General features: G+C 44.5%; 1 protein-coding gene across 2 annotated transcripts in view; it reads right to left on the bottom strand.

Moving 5' to 3' along the window:
- LOC140453518 (uncharacterized) overlaps positions 1-7987 on the bottom strand; it is a 29869-nt gene extending 21882 nt beyond the window's left edge. For both annotated transcript variants that reach the window (XM_072548262.1, XM_072548263.1), the window contains exon 1: positions 7653-7987. The gene's annotated coding sequence lies outside the window, so the exon portion shown is untranslated. The remainder of the gene's footprint in view (positions 1-7652) is intronic.
- Between the last annotated feature and the right edge of the window lie 11012 nt (positions 7988-18999).

Raw genomic sequence — 18999 nt, 5'->3', positions numbered from 1 at the left:
TGTTTACCCTCAGCTTGGACAAAGCAGCCCACTTAATCAGCACCCCAAACATCACCTTAAACCTTCAATCCCTCCACTGCCAACCACAATGCCAGCCTTGTGTACCATGTTTAAGATCTGCTGCTGTGTCAATAATACCTCTAACATCCAGAAAGACAAAGACTACACATGCATTGGTACAGCGCCTTGAAAGTTCCCTCTAGATCACGTACAAATTTGGAAATATGCTGCTGTTCCTTTATCATTGCTGGGTCAGGATATTGGAGATCTCTACCTAACAGCACTATTGGTGTAGATTTCTTTAGATTAGATTAGATTCCCTACAATGCGGAAACAGGCCCTTTTCCCCAACCAGTCCACACCAACTGCACCTAACACTATGGGCAATTTAGCATGGCTAATTCACCTGACCTGCACATCTTTGGACTGTGAGAGGAAACTGGAGCACCCAGAGGAAACCCACGCAGACACAAGGAGAATTTGCAAACTCCACACAGACATTCGCCCAAGGCTGGAATCGAACCTGGGACCCTGGTGCTGTGAGGCAGCAGTGCTAACTACTGAGCCACTGTGCCATCCCAATGCAAAGGATTAATGGTCTGTATTGAATAACTCATGAAGCATTAAACAAATGCAGAAGTCAGGAATGTGATGGAATACTGGATAAGTGCGGTTCCGACAACTCTTAAGACATTTGACCACACCCGGACAAATCAGCCCACTTGACTGGCATCACATTTACAGGCATTCACCAACAGTCAATAGCAGCAATGTGTATGACCGACAAGATACACACAGAAATTCATCTTATATAGCACCTTCCAAACCCATGGCCATTCCATTTAGGAGGACAATTAGATTACTCCATTAACCTGCCTTTTTTCCAAAACAATTGATCTTCTTACCCAGCAAAACCTAGTCTTGACTACTGCGCTTAATCTGAGGATCTATTGATTGTCGAATGTGTGCAGTCTACGAATCTTATACTTCTGAAAATCCAGCCATTACATCAACTCTGAAGGCACTCTCATTCTGACCGACTTCAATAATGGTCAAAAAGTATGGTGCTGGAAAAGCACAGCGGTCAGGCAACATCTGAGGGGCAGGAGATGTTTCATGCACAAGCCTTCATCAGGAAGGTGGGGGGGGGGGGGGTGGAAGGATGCTGAGAGATAAATAGGAGGGGGAGGGTGGGGCTGGGGGGGAAAGGGAGGTGGGTAGGCGATAGGTAGATGCGGGTGGGAGGGTGATGGTTATAGGTTGGATCGGAGGGTTGAGTGGATTGGGGGTGAAGGAAGATGGACAGGTGGGACAGTTCAAGAGGGTGGGACCAAGTTGGAGGGTTGGATCTGGGAATAGGTGAGGAGAGGGGAGAAGAAGAAACTGGTGAAGTGGACATTGATGTTGTGTGGCTGGAGGGTCCCGAAACGGAAGATGAGGCATTCTTTCTCCAGGTGTCGAGTGGCTAGGAATTGGTGGTGGAGGAGGCTCAGGACTGGTATGTCCTTGGCGGAGTGGGGGAGTGAGTTCAAGTGGGGACCTGCAAAGGACCCACTCACTCTCCCTGACTTCAATAATAGCAAAGTGGACATAAATGCACATCTCTGGCAAACCAGTCTCAAACGCTATATCAGTCACCTGGGTGAAGTACTTGTGGGCAGCAGACTATGTGATCCTGTAGATACCATGAATCAATCCCTGGAAGGAGGTGACATATTTCAGGACTGCGGTGACTTCCATTACCATTGGAAATGCATGACCACTTGGTCCATTGGAGAGGAGCTCTGGCAGGCTGCACATTTCTGCAATAATCTGCCAAGAGATTCTGAGGTTCTTCAGTCATGTCCAAAATGGTGACCTTCTGCCTGTATGTCCTGTGCTATTGGAGCTCTGTGTTATTCCCCATTGTGCTCAGGAGCAGCAGGTGTCTTCCGATACAAAATATTTTTTGATGTTTAAACCCTCTGCACACACCAATAATTGTTGCCATCCTTGGTATCCAATCAGTCCTATTCTATCACTCTTACACCATATCCAAGCTCTCCTTTACCTTCCAATATTTGTCCAATAGTTTTGAAAGTTCTTGGTACTTCCATCATCATTTCAGACTGTGCATTCCAAAGCAAAGCAACTTTCTGTATTAAAAAAAATCCTCATTTCTTTCTCTTGCTCTTTTGTCAATTACCTGAAGTCAATTTCTTCTCTTTCAGAAACTGGCTGACGCACAATACACAGGCTGTGTAATCTGAGTAAAATGTGCCATGTTTACCGACATAACAAATACTGTGCTCCCAAAATAATAAGCCACTATGATGCGCTGACACCCATATGTTAAGCAATAGGAGGAGTAGGTCACATTGTCCCTGGACACTGCTCTGCCATTGAATAAGATCATTGTTGATAATAGCCTCAACTCCACTTCCATTTACATGATACCTTGCAAGCACAGCTTGTTCAGGAGGTAAGGAGATGCTTCTTGAACCGTTTTCAAAGAACAAAGAGGTTTCGTTTTGAACTCAGATTTTGTTTTAAGAAATGAGAGTGATAAGTTGGGCAATTTGTTCTTAGCAAGCATCCTTCCAACTAAAAAGACACTGAGTCTTTCCCTTCAATTCAACCAGATGAAACAAGCATTTTCTCCCAGCAGGTAACCGTTCAAAATATCCTCAGCAGGCCTCTCCAGCAAAGCAAGTAGTTACTACCATTCATATGAGATCCAGGAAGATTTCAAAAAAATCCTATGTCAACAGTGAACTTCGAATGGCTTCTTTTAAAGAAACCACTCCAGGTATGTAGCAATACACAGTATTCTAAGGGATGAACTTTAGGATGGATGAGAATGGTATACTGCTTGCACACCCTAAAGAAATGTCAATCCCAAACTGACTGACATTAAACAAGGCTACCCAACTGCAATAAGTCTTAAGGAAGGGAGTGTGGGACTTATGCTTCAGAGCAGGTGGGTGTAGATAGGTGTTTCTTCCAAATGCTGAGTGTAGAACCAGAGACGTAATCTCAGGATAAGAGGGAGGCCATTAAATACTGAGATGAGGAGGATTTCTTTTCTCTCAAAGTCTGGTTAGTCTTTGGAAGTCCAACAATCTATGGAAATTCAATCCTGAAGCATGTTCAAGGCAGCAATAGATAGATTCCTGGGATAGGATATAGAGGTATTGCAGGAAAGTGGTGTTGAGGTACATGTTCAAACATGGTCAAACTGAATGGAGGACCGGGCTTGATGGGCTGAATGGTCTACCCCTGTTTCTGTGTTCCTAATATTTTTCTGTTTCATCTACTCACCAGGGATATCAGTGGAAACAATTACAAAGCTGTCTTCAATCGCTGTCTGTAAATATTTCTACTTTCTTTAAATATTTAACAACCCCAATAAAAAAAATCATCTATTCTAAAGAAGAGTCGGACTAATATGTTGATAAGAAATAAAATATTGGTAGCTGACTAATATTATTGCTCATGAGATCTCAATAGTCCTATTCACCTGGTGCACGCAGGTGAACTTTAAACTATTTGTGCGCATTGTTAAAATAATGACAAATGCAGAGATTGTGAAACAGTCTTTTGATTTTCCTGGCTATTATGTCTCTTTTGTTGCTGGACAATGATGAATGCTTATGAAGAAATGTACATACTTACAGTGACATACATGTATTTGTGTTCTGGAAAAAGTAAAAAAAATTGAAGTGAACAGATTTACAGGGCCTCGGGGGAAGAGCAGGAGTTTGTGGAACTTATTGGTTAGCAGTTTCAAAGAGTCAAAATGGGCTCAATGGGCTAATGGTCCTCCTCCTGGGTTCTGTAATTCTAAGAGTGTCATATACCATATGCTTGTTAAAGCCTCAGAGAAATATCTTCAATAAAAAGATTCAAAGTAGAAAATGTTAAACATTTTTAAGATAGAACACTGTCACACTGGTCACTTTGGAGGTGATGCAATAATTGCTTTGATACAATGCTTTGATGCAATGATAAACCATCCTGGAAGGATGATACTTACATGCCCAAAAACTGGAACCAAACATTTTCAAGGATATTCTCCATCAATAGGTTAACATCAACAGCCTGGCAGGCACAAAATGTTAAGAAGCCTCACAGCCAGCTAACATTTCAGGGCATTGAAACACACCAGCTCTATTACACAGCTTGATGGACAAAAGCTTAGAGAGCACAGAACTATACAATTCAGACAGAAAAGTTTTGCACTTCTGTAACTCCATCCAGAGGACGTCCAAAAGCATTTCACAATCAAGGAATTTCCATTTGAACTGTACTGTTGTTATGGAGGAAATACGGTAGATAATTTTCCCACAAGAATGTAATAACTGACAGGGGTGTTGGTTGAAGAATGAATCTTGCCAGGACATCACAAGAATTTTCCTGCTCCTTTTTTCACATAAATGGTTGATATATTCTATGTTCACTTGAACAGTCAGAGATGGGTTTGGTTTAATGTCTTGTCCAATGAATCCTCTTACCACAATGCAACATCCATGATCCTTTCAACTATGATACCAACACTGCCTCTCTAGTAGGGCAGCATTCCCTCAATACTGCCCCTCTAACAATACAGCACACCCTCAGTACTGCCCCTCTAACAGTGCAGACTCCCTCAGTTCTGCCCTTCTAACAATACAGCACACCCTCAGTACTGCCCCTCTAACAGTGCAGACTCCCTCAGTTCTGCCCTTCTAACAATACAGCACACCCTCAGTACTGCCCTTCTAACAGCAAAGCACACCGTCAGTGCTGCCCCTCTGACAGTGCAGACTCCCTCAGTACTGCTCCTCTAACAATACAGCACACCCTCAGTACTGCCTGTCTGACAATGGAATGATTCTTCAGTACGGCCCCTTTGACAATGCAGCGATCCCTCAATACTTCCTTTCTGACAATGGAGCGCTCACTCATCACTACCCATCTGACACTGCAGTGCTCCCACAGTACTACCCCTCTGACAGTGCAGCATTCCCTCAATGCTGTCCCTCTAACAATGCAGCACTCTCTCAGTACTGCCCCCTGACAATACAGCGCTCCCTCAGTATTATCCCTCTGACAATACAGCGCTCCCTCAGTATTGCCCCTCTGACAATGCAGATCTCTCTCAGTACTGCCCTCTGACAATGCAGCACTTCCTCAGTGCTGCCCCTCTGACAATGCAGCGGTCCCTCGGTACTGCCCCTCTGACTATACAGCACTCCCTCAGTACTGCCCCTCTGACAATGCAGCGCACTCTCAGTACTGTCACTCTGACAATACAGCATTCCCTCTGTACTGCCCCTCTGACTATACAGCGCTCACTTAGTACTGTCCCTCTGACAATGCAGCGCTCCCTCAGTACTGTCACTCTGACAATGCAACGCTTCCTCAATATTGCCCCTCTGACTATACAGCACTCCCTCAGTACTGCCCCTCTGACAATGCAGTGCTTTCTCAGTACTGCCCCTCTGACAATGTAGTGCTCCCTTAGGTACTGTCACTCTGACAATGCAGCGCTACCTCAGTACTGCCCCTCTGATTATACAGCACTCCCTCAGTACGCCCCTCTGACATTGCAACGCTAACTCAGTGCTGAACCTCTAACAGTACTGTACTCCTTCAGCACTTTCCCTTTTACAGCACTCCCTTAGTACTTTCCCTCCGACAGGTCAACGCTCCCTCAATACTTTCCCTCTGACAGCACAGCACTCCCTAAATACCATCCCTCTGATAGCACAGTATTCTCTCAGTACTGACACTCTGATAGCACAGCACTCCTTCAGTACTGCCCCTCTAACATTGCAATATTTCCATGATGCTGTTCCTCTGACAGTTCAGTATTTTCTCCAGACTGCCTTCTGGAAGTGCAGTACTTCTTTGCTATTGCCTCTCCAGCAGTGCAGAGATACTGTTGCACATGCCCTCAAAAAGTTCTGTGAGACTCCAGTACTAACTTTTTCACAGTGGAGTACTGCCTCAGTATCAGTACTCCAAGTAGTGCTTCTTAAGTAATCTCTCAACACTCCATCTGATGGTCCAGCACTCCACCAGTACTTGCCCTGTGACAGTCCAGCACTCCTTCAGTACTGCCCCTCTGACAATGCAGCGCTCCCTCAGTACTGCCCCTCTGACAATGCAGTGCTCCCTCAGTACTGCCTCTCTGAAAATGCAGCGCTCCCTCAGTACTGCCCCTCTGACAATGCAGTGCTCCCTCAGTACTGCCTCTCTGAAAATGCAGCGCTCCCTCAGTACTGCCCCTCTGACAATGCAGTGCTCCCTCAGTACTGCCTCTCTGACAGTCCAGCGCTCCCTCAGGTCTGCCCCTCTGACAGTCCAGCACTCCTTCAGTATCGCCTAACAAACAATGGAACACTCCTTGAACACTGAATATTTGAAGGTGCAGCACTCTCCTTGTACTGCACACTCAAAGGTGCAGCACTCTCCTTGTACTGCACATTTAAAGGTGCAGCACTCTCCTTGTACTGCACATTTAAAGGTGCAGCACTCTCCTTGTACTGCACATTTAAAGGAGCAGCACTCTCCTTGTACTGCACACATAAAGGTGCAGCACTCTCCTTGTACTGCACATTTAAAGGAGCAGCACTCTCCTTGTACTGCACACATAAAGATGCAGCACTCTCCTTGTACTGCACATTTAAAGGTGCAGCACTCTCCTTGTACTGCACATTTAAAGGAGCAGCACTCTCCTTGTGCTGCACATTTAAAGGTGCAGCACTCTCCTTGTACTGACACTCTGATATCACAGCATTCCTTCACATTTAACTGCACATTTAACAGTGTGGCCCTCTTCAGTACCATTCTTCCAAATCTGCAGTGGAACGTCCATAGTTCAATCATGCATTTCTGTCAAGTAACCTTGTCTCTATGTGTGCTATATAACGTTCTTATCCCTGTGCCAAATACTATCAGCCTCTGTGTAAAGCTGTCTGGAAATTAGGTGAGGACAGGATAGAGCTCAAGATAATTCCAACTGTTAAATTCCTTCACAGTTCTGTGGTGAAATAGAGCACTATGGTGACTCAGGGACCCAGGTTCAATTCCAGCCTTGGGTGACTGTCTGTGTGGAGTTTGCACATTCTCCCCATGACTATGTGGATTTCTGCTGGGTGCTGTCATTTTCTCCTATAGTCCAAAGATAGGCAGGTTGGGTGAATTGGCCATGGGAAATGTAGAGTTATAGGGATACAGTTGGATGCTCTTCAGAGGGTTGGTGCAAAAGATGCATGGGACAAATGGTCTCTTTTTGCATTGTACGGATTCTATGACCTGGGGTGTTTGGTTTTCAATGAGAATTACTTGGACCTGAACAGGAATCAGTAATTTCAGAACACAGGACCAAAGTGACAATTTAACCTTTTAAATCTTCTCACCCAAACACTGCACACTTGTACACTCTGCTGACTCATACCCTCCATTCACTCACACTTGCAGCTGGAAAAGGAATTAAACTAAGAGTTATAAATTGAAGTGATCCAGTTCATACAAAACTTTGAGCAGGTAGTGATGCTGAAAATCCAAGAATTTGCTGAGATCAAGTGTTTGCCAGGAGTCTGTAGTGGTCTATGAAGTGCCAAAGAACTAACACGATGACTCTTCAGTTGTCTTTCATTCCATGTACAATAATAATTTGCACTCACCTTGATATCTGCTCTCTCTTCTCTGTAACACAACAGTCTTCTCCTCTGCAGACTCCCAGTCACAGCCAAGCAGCTGCTCAACAGCTCAGAATCAGAGGGATGATTTATTGTAGATCTAGGAGGAACCGTTTATCTATTGTCGTTAATGCATCTTTTGTCATCAATTCAGACCAAGGAGAAGTTCATTTAATAATAATTAATGTTCTACTTCTCATGTCCTTTCAAACTTGAGAGAATACGTACAACACCAGCTTGAATGGAGACAACTAAAGCAACAAGGAAGAGGAACTTTCTGTTGCTATTTATAGGGAGTGACTGTACACAAAGGTAAAGTCGTGTTTCAGGATACTTTGTACTGAAAGACTGCTGAGTTTCACAGAGATGTATGTGTGGGTGAGGCACTTAGCTATTCTGGCACAGAGCTATGTTAAACATTGATTTCAAGATGTTGTATAAAAATAATCAACTGCACAAACTAGTTCACAGACACAACCATTGGATTACAGGCTTATCTAGGAATGTAGTTTGTCAATAAACCTTTGAACCAATTGAAACTAATTTGAAAAAAGACATTTATGTCCAGCATACAGTTTAAAATAAAGCAGCAATGGCATCTGTTTAGTCTAATTTTATTTTGTGTTTGATTTTGACTGGCCTGTTTCTAGCAAAAGGAATAGGCCATTTAGCCATCTGCACTATCAACACCCTTCCTCCCCCAGCACTTCACCCTTCCACCAATGTATAAGTGCTGACCCCCCCACACTTCAGCTCTGATGGACAGTCGTGCAGACTCAAACATTATCTTGCTGTCTCTCCATGGTTGCTGCCTGACCTGTTGTAATTTCCAGCATTTTTTATTTCCAGGTCATTTAGCCCCTCAATGCTGTTCCATTATTCAAATAGAACACAGAAGGAAAGAAAGGTTTATGGCACAGAAAGACAGCTGACTGAAGAACAGCTATCTGGTCTAAACTCACCACCTCTGCTCTTGGTCCCTAGTCCTGCAGGCAATTGAAGCTGAAGTGTATATCCAATTGTTTTCTTACATGTGATGAAGATTTCTGTCTATACCAGTCTTCCAAACATTGAGCTCCAGACTCCATCACTGAAATGGAGTCCAGTATCCCATCACCAAGTCACCCTTGATTTACACATGCATGTAACATGGACTCTGACTAGCTAGTTCAGAGCCAGTCTCTAGAGAAGTGAGAATCTCTGAGACTCCTGTTTATTATTTTTAGTGAGACACAGTGAAAGACACAAGGTGTACGAATTTTTATTCAGTTTCCACTGCCAGGAAGAAAAGAAACACCCAAGCGGCCAGTGACAAGCAGTGCCCTTCACATCAAAGGGCAATGCTGTGTGATCAAACAATGAAGGGAAGGGGAGGGATTAAATCAAAATAGAGTTGGAGGGGGAAATAATGAGCTCCACTCCCTGCGGCGCCCACCTCTCTCTGAACAACTCCAGGGTGTTGGTGGACACCGCGTGCTCCTTCTCCAGAGACACCCGGGCTCTAACATAGCTGCAGAAGAGGGGCAGGCAGTCGGCCCTAACAACCCCATCCACGGCCCGCTGCCTGGACCTGTTTATGGCCAGTTTGGCCAGGCCCAGGAGCAGATCCACGAGGAAGTCCTCAGACCTGCCCTCCCCCCTCCATACCGGGTGCTTGAAGATCAGGAGCATGGGAGACTCCTGTTTTTTTTTGAAGGGGAGAAACTTCCTGTTTATTTTTTTTTTTCTTTTTTATATTTAACCCCCACACTACCGCCTAAGTGCGGTAGTGCTTATTTTTATTCCCCAGCACCCATAGTGTGTGTGCGTGCAGGTGTGAGACACAGTGAAAAGACACAAAGTGCACGAATCTTTATTCAATTTCCACCACCAGGAAGATAGGAAAGACACCCGAGTGGCCAGTGACAAGCACTGCCCTTCAAACCACAGGGCAATGCTGTGTGAGCAAAACAGTGAAGGGGAGGGTAGGGACTAAATCAAAATAGAGTTGGAGGGGGAAATAATGAGCTCCACTCCCTGCGGCGCCCACCTCTCTCTGAACAACTCCAGGGTGTTGGTGGACACCACGTGCTCCTTCTCCAGAGACACCCGGGCTCTGACATAGCTGCAGAAGAGGGGCAGGCAGTCGGCCCTAACAACCCCATCCACGGCCCGCTGCCTGGACCTGTTTATGGCCAGTTTGTCCAGGCCCAGGAGCAGATCCACGAGGAAGTCCTCAGACCTGCCCTCCCCCCTCCATACCGGGTGCTTGAAGATCAGGAGCGTGGGAGACTCCTGTTTATATCTGTCAGGAAGAGCTCCCTGATAAGTCCAGGTTAACAGCCCCAATCAGGGAACTCCTACAGCACAGCACTCCCTCAGTACTGCCCCTCTCACTGCACTGTGCTTCCTCAGTACTGACCCTCTGACAATGCAGTATTTCCTCGCCGATGTTCCTCTGAAAGTTCAGTATTTTCTCCAGACTGTCTTCTGGCAGTGCAGGACTTCTTTGGCATTGTCTCTCCAACAGTGCAGAGATACCATTGCACATGCTCCAACCACTATTTTGGATAATTTTAGTATAACCATCCTGCTGTTAAACTCCATGCATTGGACAATAAGGAAACTGTCCCATATACTTTCTTGACCAGCTTATCGTCCTGATCTGCAATCTTCAAGGATCCACTGACATTTACTCCCATGCCCTGTGATTGTTCCAAACCTTTCAAAATCCCATCATTGATTGTCTACTCCCTTGTCTTGTTTGTTCTCAAACCTTTCCCGTTTCAATTTCATCTTCTTATACCAGCCTGTATTCCTGTATTCTACAGCTTTTTTCCATTCTATCAATCACAGCTAATTTTCAAATTGTTTGCAAACGTCTGAATCATGTTCCCAGTTTTATACCTAATTCATTGAATAATAATCAAACTGCATGCAACACCAGAGCTGAGCTCTGCAGAACCCCAATGAAAACAGCCCTCTCAACACAAAAACATAATTTGGCCACAACCCTTTGTTTCCTGACACTAAGCCTTCCTCGTTCTGGCAGGTTTTTTTCTTCTATTGTTCACAATAGCCAAAGTGCAGGCTAGATTCAACAAGCCTGTGCTTGCAAAACTCAATACAACATGTCTACTGTTACAATGTGACGCTGTGATTTAGCAGCAATTGTAGAATAATCATAAGTATGCTAGTAGCAACACCAACAATCAATTTAAGATAATCAAATGAGCTGTAATGTTCATTTACATTTATGAGAATTGACTGAAAGAGCATAGCTATTCTCCGCACACAAAAGGATTGTCTTCAAGTCATGCACCTTTACCAAAAAACTTAGGCAGCCTGGAGTTCCTCATTGCTTAGTCCATGACAACAGGTCAACTCAAGTTCACCTGCCAATAATTCAGCACTTATTATGATCATCTGAAATAATGAGTATAAGATAAAACACTTCAGCAAGATGACTCTCTTTCCAGCAATGATCTAATTAAACAATGGAATAGATTCAATGGTCTGAATGGCCAAGCATAAGAACCTGGCAGTCAATAGTTGTCAAAATATATGAAAATAAAATTACGTGACCTATTCTTAACAACTATTCTGGTGGCTAGTTCATTTTCACATCAATGTCATCTGTTATGAAGAATTATTGCCCAGATACCTTCCTAGATAAATCTCTAATCTCATGACAGTGTTTATAGATTTTTGGTTTAAATACATCCTCTCTAACATCATAAAGTCAATGGGTGGAATTTTCCCAAGCCCCGAACAATATAGGCTATGGTGAGAACTTAGGGAAAATCAAATGAAATGTCCAGGAAGGCCCTTCTTGATATCAAGACCAAAATGTCATCTTTTCCAAACAAGTCCTGGTTGTCAGGAACAGATTTTCACTAATGAGTGATGAGAGGCTTTGTAACTGGTATTATCATTCATTATCACCCACGTTATTACTTAATTTCACCTTATTAATATACTCTCTCCCAATGTCCCACCTGCAGGATAGAAACTGGCTGCTGACAGTTCCCAAAATTAAAGTCAGATCAGGTAACTGTAGACTCCAGGTTACCGCCTACTCCTCTGGAAATCCATCTTGACACCGATATTTCAGGGCACACTTCATGGACAGTGACCACACGTACCACATGTTTACAGATATTAGTTAAAAATCACACAACACCAGGTTATAGTCCAACAGGCTTATTTGGAATTCTAACTTTCAGAGTGCTCTGAAAGCAAGTGCTTCCAAATAAACCTGTCGGACTATAACCTGGTGTTGTGTTATTTATAACTTTGTCCACCCCAGTTCAACACCGGCACTTCCTCATCACACATCTGTCATGTTCTGCCTCCCCACATCATGATGGCATATCTCTGATCATTGAGACACTGTGTCTGCATTTGAATGCTGCACTTTGGAGTACATAACAGCTCTTAGGGAATACTGCTGCAAGGACACTGCACATGCAATGACAGGCACCCAGGCTATGCATTGGACCAGGCTGCATCTCAGGACTATCTGCACACTCTCATTTTTTGAGTACTCTCTCATTTTGTGAGTACCTGGGTGCTCACAGTATCCCTGCATTGCCTTACCTTTTTGTACCTCACTTCCTGAAACTGAACTTAAAGGCTCACAGTAATATAATGTAGAATAATTGCTTTGTTGCTCAGTGTTGACACATAGACAAACATCTTGTCATGCTACTAAGGGGTTATCAGTGCAAGGCAATGGAAATGTTGCTGAATACAGCACCGTGCTATGTCAATTTCACACTTTCACCAGGTGCTGGCTGTGTCCACAGTATGTGCTTTAAGTAACTGTCCATGTCTCAAGGTCTAAGATGAAAAGATAACGATCTCTCCCTCAATGTCAGTAAAACTGTAGAGCTGATCATCACGTTCAGGAATTGAGGAGATGGTCATGCCCCTATCGTCATCAATGGAGCTGAGGTGGAGATGTTGCTTGGGGTGATGATCACCAATAATCTGTCCTGAACCACCCACGTTGATATGACGGTCAAGAAGGCACAATAACACCTCTTCTTCCCCAGGAGGCTAAGGAAATTCAGCATGTCCATAAGGACCCTCACCAACGTTTACAGATGCACCATAGAAAACATCTTACCTGGATGCATCAAGGCTTAATACAGCAATTGCTCTGCCCAGGACTGTAAGAAACTAAGGAAATTGGGGTCACAGCCCAGAGCATCACACATCCAACCTTCCATCCATTGACTCCATCTATACTTCTTGTTTCAATGAAAAGGCAGCCAACATCATCAAGGACCCCTCTTACCCCGGTTATAATCTCTTCAAACCTCTTTCATCAGGCAGAAGATACAAAAGCTTAAACACACATGCCAACAGGTTCAAGAACAGCATCTTCCCCACTGTTATTATACTGCTGAATGGACCTCTCATATTTCAAATCTAATGTTGATCTTGTTTTTGTTCACCTTCTTTGCAACTGTAACTTTGTATTCCTCACTCTGTTCAATCATCCCATGATCTTTGTGACTTTGTATGTTATGATCTGCCTGTACTGCACACAAAACAAAACTTTTCACTGTACCTAGGTACATGTGACAATAATAAACCAAATCAAATCAGATCAAATAAGGGGGCAGTCCTTAGTCAAGTCCAGGGAGATACCCTTCAGGCAGATATAATAAGCCTCCAGTATCAGTCCAGAGACTAGGGCACAGTCGGCCAACTGCTTACAGCAATAAGGGTCAGGGGTCTGTACTTCTACAGTCTGAGGTGTCAGTCACAATTTTTTCTTTGGATCTAAAGCAACCAGTCCAGAGAGTGGTGGGAACACAGTCAGAGAGCAGTACAGATTTCAGTAAGGGGTGAGGCACTCATCTTTCATGGCGATCTGGCTCAGTCACTTAAAGGGGTGAGCAACAATCAGTCCTGGAGGTCTCTACAATGAGGATTATCAATGCTCACTGTGGATGGACAATGGCTGGAAATCTGAATTGTGAGGATTGGAGGCAGAATCCTGGGATCCAATAATGAAAGGGACAGCTCAATAAATAAGGGGGGGAGAGGATAGAACATTAAAGGGAAATGGGCAATGTGGATGGGGAGGATCCATTGACAGTCAGCACCACCCTAGCTTTCATGACGTGACAGTGCACTGCCTGATCTGGATTTTTACTCGATCTGCCTGGGGCCTTAAGTATGGTGGCAAGGGTAAACGAGGAGATGATGAATTACGTAGACAGGTTGGATGGGGACTTCAGGCAGTTCAAAGATAATGGAGTTGATATGAAAAGGTGTTACCAAGAAAGGAATGTTTACATTTGGGGATTCATCAAAGTAAGAAGCTGAGCTAGTTGTGAAGGGATTGTTGCTCCTTTCTATCATACTGTAAAAGCACAAACGTGTAATAGAGATGAAAATGGTTGACCCACACCCAGAGTGGGCAGAGTAAATGTTTCCTTCTGTGAGGGAGGGGGCTTCCAGTGTCAATGATGCAAAGACATTCAAAGGGCAACAGCATTATCTACACACTCATGCACTCAAGCTGAAACACTTGTGAGAAATATGATAACCTTTGGCATTAATTTCCTGTGTGTGATTCATATCCTTGCCCAAGCACTTTTGCCCATATCAGACAACACGACAAATCAATCCCACTAATGGCTGTGATGAAAAACAATATTTGGCTACTGGTCAGATTGACTTTATTTGCTCAATTAGTAATCACCTGCAATTTACACAAAACCTATTCAGTGTACACAGTTCAAACACTGGACATTGAACATCATGAAGCACTAACTAAGACTGTGTACCTTCAATGTTATAGCTGCAGCTATAACATTAACATAAACAACTGATGAAATAGTGAATGTATATTTACAAATGTGAGGTCGTATTTATAGTGACGTGTCACTGTGCCACATTTACATTTTGAGAGGGTCTCCATTTCTTCCCTCCCGCTTTGTCCCAGTACAGTCCCGAGATCCGCAGTTAGGATGGAGGGAGCCTGCCCTGCAGTGGAGCCCATTAGCCTTGGAGGTCTGGTCAGGTTACCACAGTGGTGTTTGCGCCTAAAGCGCCCCAGGCATGCTGAGCATATTCTGCCCAGAGGCAGGGGCACCCTCCTCAGCTTGAACCTCCACAGAACTGACAGCAGCGGACAGGGTGACCTCTAGAATGTCCTGAGAGAAAACTTCTGATGGGGGGGGGGGGGGGGGGGGCTGTGGGGTTGGGGCAGTGCGGCGTGCATTGTATGTGGTCCTTTCTCTGGATGGGTGGGTCTTTGCACCACCCTGTCTCCTGGAGGGGAAGGGGCACCCAGCGCGAGGTCAAACTCCTTCATGCCTCCCCTGTTGTAATGCAGTTGGTACTGAAGTGATGGAGAGCACAAATCCAACAAACTCTGAGAGTAGTGAACCTGGCTCTCCATGACGGCTGCCAACCTGGATCCCAATCAGGTTTCTGCAGTTCTGCAGTCTTTGCATCAGGTTACCCCAGTGCTTGCTTGTGCATTTTAATGAAATCCTGAATTGGCATCACCATAGGCTCGTCTCCTGCCTGGGGCTGGTCCTGTGTCAATCCTCCACGTGCCAATGACCTAGGGTGCCTCCCTCTCGCCAGCTGCAGGTGGATGGCAGTGAACTGCTCACCAGCAGGTGCTCCTGATTGACCATGGACATGCCACTGGTACCTGCAGGAGACAAAAGAGAAAAAGTGTCTTGACCAAGCATGATTTGGAGATGCCAGTGTTGGACTGGGGTGTACAAAGTTAAAAATCACACCACATCAGGTTATAGTCCAACACCTGATGAAGGAGCAGCGCTCCGAAAGCTAGTGCTTCCAATTAAACCTGTTGGACTATAACCTGGTGTTGTGTGTTTTTAACACTTGACCAAGCAGTAGAGATTGTGCCATGATACTAACACATTCACAGCAGGGCAACAATGAAGAATGCTTCTTACTTGGCTGCATTGACATATTCACTTCAGTGGTCGCATTCTTCACTAGAGGTGGCCAAGGTCCTCTCCTTGTAGTGGGTGAATTGGGGAGGAGGAGGGAAAGTGAGTGGGGAAGACTTTAAATGCTTTAATCAGTGGTCGAGCATGAGCCTTAGTGGGAGGTGGGTGTCATAGTAGAGGTACAGTGAGTGTGAGAAAGTAGCGAGATCATCATAGAACCATAGAATCCTGATGGTATGGATACAGGCCATTTGACCCAACTAGTCCATGCCAACCCTCTGAAGAGTGTCCCACCCAGACCCATTCCCCAGCCTTATTACTCTACGTTTACACCTGACTCATGCATCCCTGAACACTGGGATTAGCATGGCCAACTCACCTAACCTGCACATCTTTGGACTGTGTGTGGTACTTACCTGAGAAGGTCCCTGATCTTCTTTTTGGCATTGCTAGCATTGGTGGACCATGAAGAGATGGCAGTGACCTTGGTGGAAATCGTCAACCAGGCCAGTAGAGACTTGTGGCATTCCCCCTCTGCACACCCTGTCTCCTGGTCCCTGCCCACAAAGAGTGGGACTATTTCCCCTTGGTGAAAGTAAGGACTGCAGATGCTGGAGATCAGAGCCAAGATTAGAATGGTGCTGGAAAAGCACAGCAGGTCAGGCAGCATCCGAGGAGCAGGAAAATTGACATTTCAGGCAGGAGCCTTTCATTCCTTTTGCCTGAAACATTGATCTCCCTGCTCCTCAGACACTGCCTGACCTGCTGTGCTTTTCCAGCACCACTGTAATCTTCACTATTTCCCCTTGTCTGCCATTTCCAGGCTGAATGTCCCCAACCATGAGGAACAGTTCCGGACTGCCATCACTTGACCAGGAGTACAACAGCCTTTTAGATATGGCACCACTGCCAGGGATCCTGAGATATCTTGGCAGCAGTGAATACATCTATCAACAGCAAGTGGAAGAATCCAGCTAACACCATATAGAGGGGTTATCATAGAGGAGTGGTACATGGGTAAAGAGGCGAGTTTGGGATAATCATGTGAGAAACTCTCTGTGAAACTCAACCAAAATGACACTAGTAAGATTCAGCCCAATTTTTTGAGACAGTTTGTTGTCAGTTAGTAGCTAAGTGGCCCATCCACACGCATCTCTGTTAAACCTAACATCATGATAGTAAAATATGTAGGTTAGTTCGATCTTAGAGTAAGAAAAAAGGTTGGCACAACATTAAGGGCCGAAGGGCCTGTCCTGTGCTGTACTGTTCTATGCTCTATCCCATTAAGTGTAAAGTACTCAATCTTTTGATCGAGTTGTTCACTATAAATAACAACAAAATAATCCTTTCCATGTTGATTTTTTTCTCTCTAAACGAGTGATGTTTTACATGTTCTTTCAAGTTTGAAAGGAAATGAGAAGTAAAACATTAATTCTTGTTAAGTAAACTTCTCCCTGATCTGACAAAAGCTGCATTAACAACAACAGAGCAGCACTTCCTCACAGCTCTGCAATAAATCATCCCCCATATTTTGGTTTTGTCTGGTTGTTTATCTCTGGCTGGATGTTAGCAGAGGAGGACAGTGTTGTTGCTCTACACAGTGAGAAGGCAGTTTGCTTGTAGACATCAAGGTAGGTGCAAATTATTACAGTACTATACACAAAATGAAAACAAACTCAAGTCACCGTAACAACCTTTAGACACTTTGTAGACAGTTTACTTAAGATTATTGTCGAAGAGTGTGGTGCTAGAAAAGCACAGCTGGTCAGGCAGCATCCGAGAAGCTGGAGAATTGACACTTCAAGCATTAGCTTTTTTTTAACATAGAACAATACAGCGCAGAACAGGCCCTTCGGCCCTCAATGTTGTGTTGATCTGTGAACTATTCTCAGCTCGTCCTCCTACACTATGTCATCATCATCCATATGCTTATCCAAGGATTGTTTAAATCTTCCTAATGTGGCTGAGTTAGCTACATTGGCAGGTAGGACATTCCACGCCCTTACCACTCTCTGAGTAAGGAACCTGCATCTGACATCTGTCTTAAATCTATCACCCTGCAAATTGTAGTTATGCCCCCCCTTTGTACAAGCTAACAGCATCATCCTAGGAAAAAGACTATCACTGTCTACCCTATCTAATCGTCTGATCACCTTGTATATCTCTATCCAATCCCCGCTTAGCCTTCTTCTTTCCAATGAGAACAGACCCAAGTCTCTCAGCCTTTTCTCATAAGATCTTCCCTCCAGACCAGGCAACATCCTGGTAAATCTGCTCTGCACCTTTTCCAATGCTTCCACATGCTTTCCAAAATATGGGGACCAGAACTGTACACAATGTTCCAAGTGTGGCCACACTAGCGCTTTGTATAGTTGCAGCATGATATTGCGGCTCCAGAACTCAATTGCTCTACCAATGAAACCTAACAGACCGTATGCCTTCTTAACGGCATTATCAACCTGGGTGGCAACTTTTAGGGATCTATGTACATGGACTTCAAGATCCCTCTGCACATTCATACTACCAAGAATCTTTCCATTGACCTAGTATTCTGCCTTCCTGTTATTCTTCCCAACGTGCATCACCTCACATCGGCAAAGTTATTCTGGGTAGGAGTGAAAGGAACAGGGTGGTCATTATGGGAGACTTTAACTTTCCCAACATTGATTGGAAATGCTATAACTCTAGTACATCGGATGGATCAGTTTTTGTCCAATGTGTACAGGAAAGTTTCCTGACACAGTATGTCAAAGGGCCGACAAGAGGGGTGGACACGCTGGATCTGGTGCTTGATAATGAAGCAGGCCAAGTGTTTGATGTAGTTGCAGGTGAGCACTTTGGAGACAGTGACCATAATTCAATTACATTTAGTTTAGCGATGGAAAGGGATAGGTACATGTCACAGGTCAAGAGTTATTGATGGGCAAGGGCAAATATAATGCGATTAGGCAAGAAATAGGATGCATAGAATGGGGAAGCAAAATACAGGGGACGCAGACAATGAAAATGTGCATCACCTCACATTTAGCTGCATTGAACTCCATTTGCCACCTCTCAGCCCAATTCTGCAGTTTATCCAAGTCCCCTGCAACCTGTAACATTCTTCCAAACTGTCCACTACTCCACTGACTTTAGTGTTATCTGCAAATTTAGTAATCCATCCACCTATGCCTGCGTCTAAGTCATTTATAAAAATGACAAACAGCAGTAGTCCCAAAACAGATTCTTGTGGCACACCACTAGTAACCCGGGTTCAATTCCTGCCTCAGGCAACTGTCTGTGTGGAGTTTGCACATTCTCCCCGTGTCTGCGTGGGTTTCCTCCGGGTGCTCCAGTTTCTTCCCACAGTCCAAAAAAAATGTGCAGATTAGCTGAATTGGTCATGCTAAATTGCCCGTAGT

This window comes from Chiloscyllium punctatum, chromosome 27 (assembly GCF_047496795.1).
Source record: "Chiloscyllium punctatum isolate Juve2018m chromosome 27, sChiPun1.3, whole genome shotgun sequence".
NCBI classification, from domain to species: Eukaryota; Metazoa; Chordata; class Chondrichthyes; order Orectolobiformes; family Hemiscylliidae; genus Chiloscyllium; species Chiloscyllium punctatum.
The sequence above is the reverse complement of the archived record's forward strand: the minus strand, read 5'-3'. Positions and strand labels throughout refer to the sequence as shown.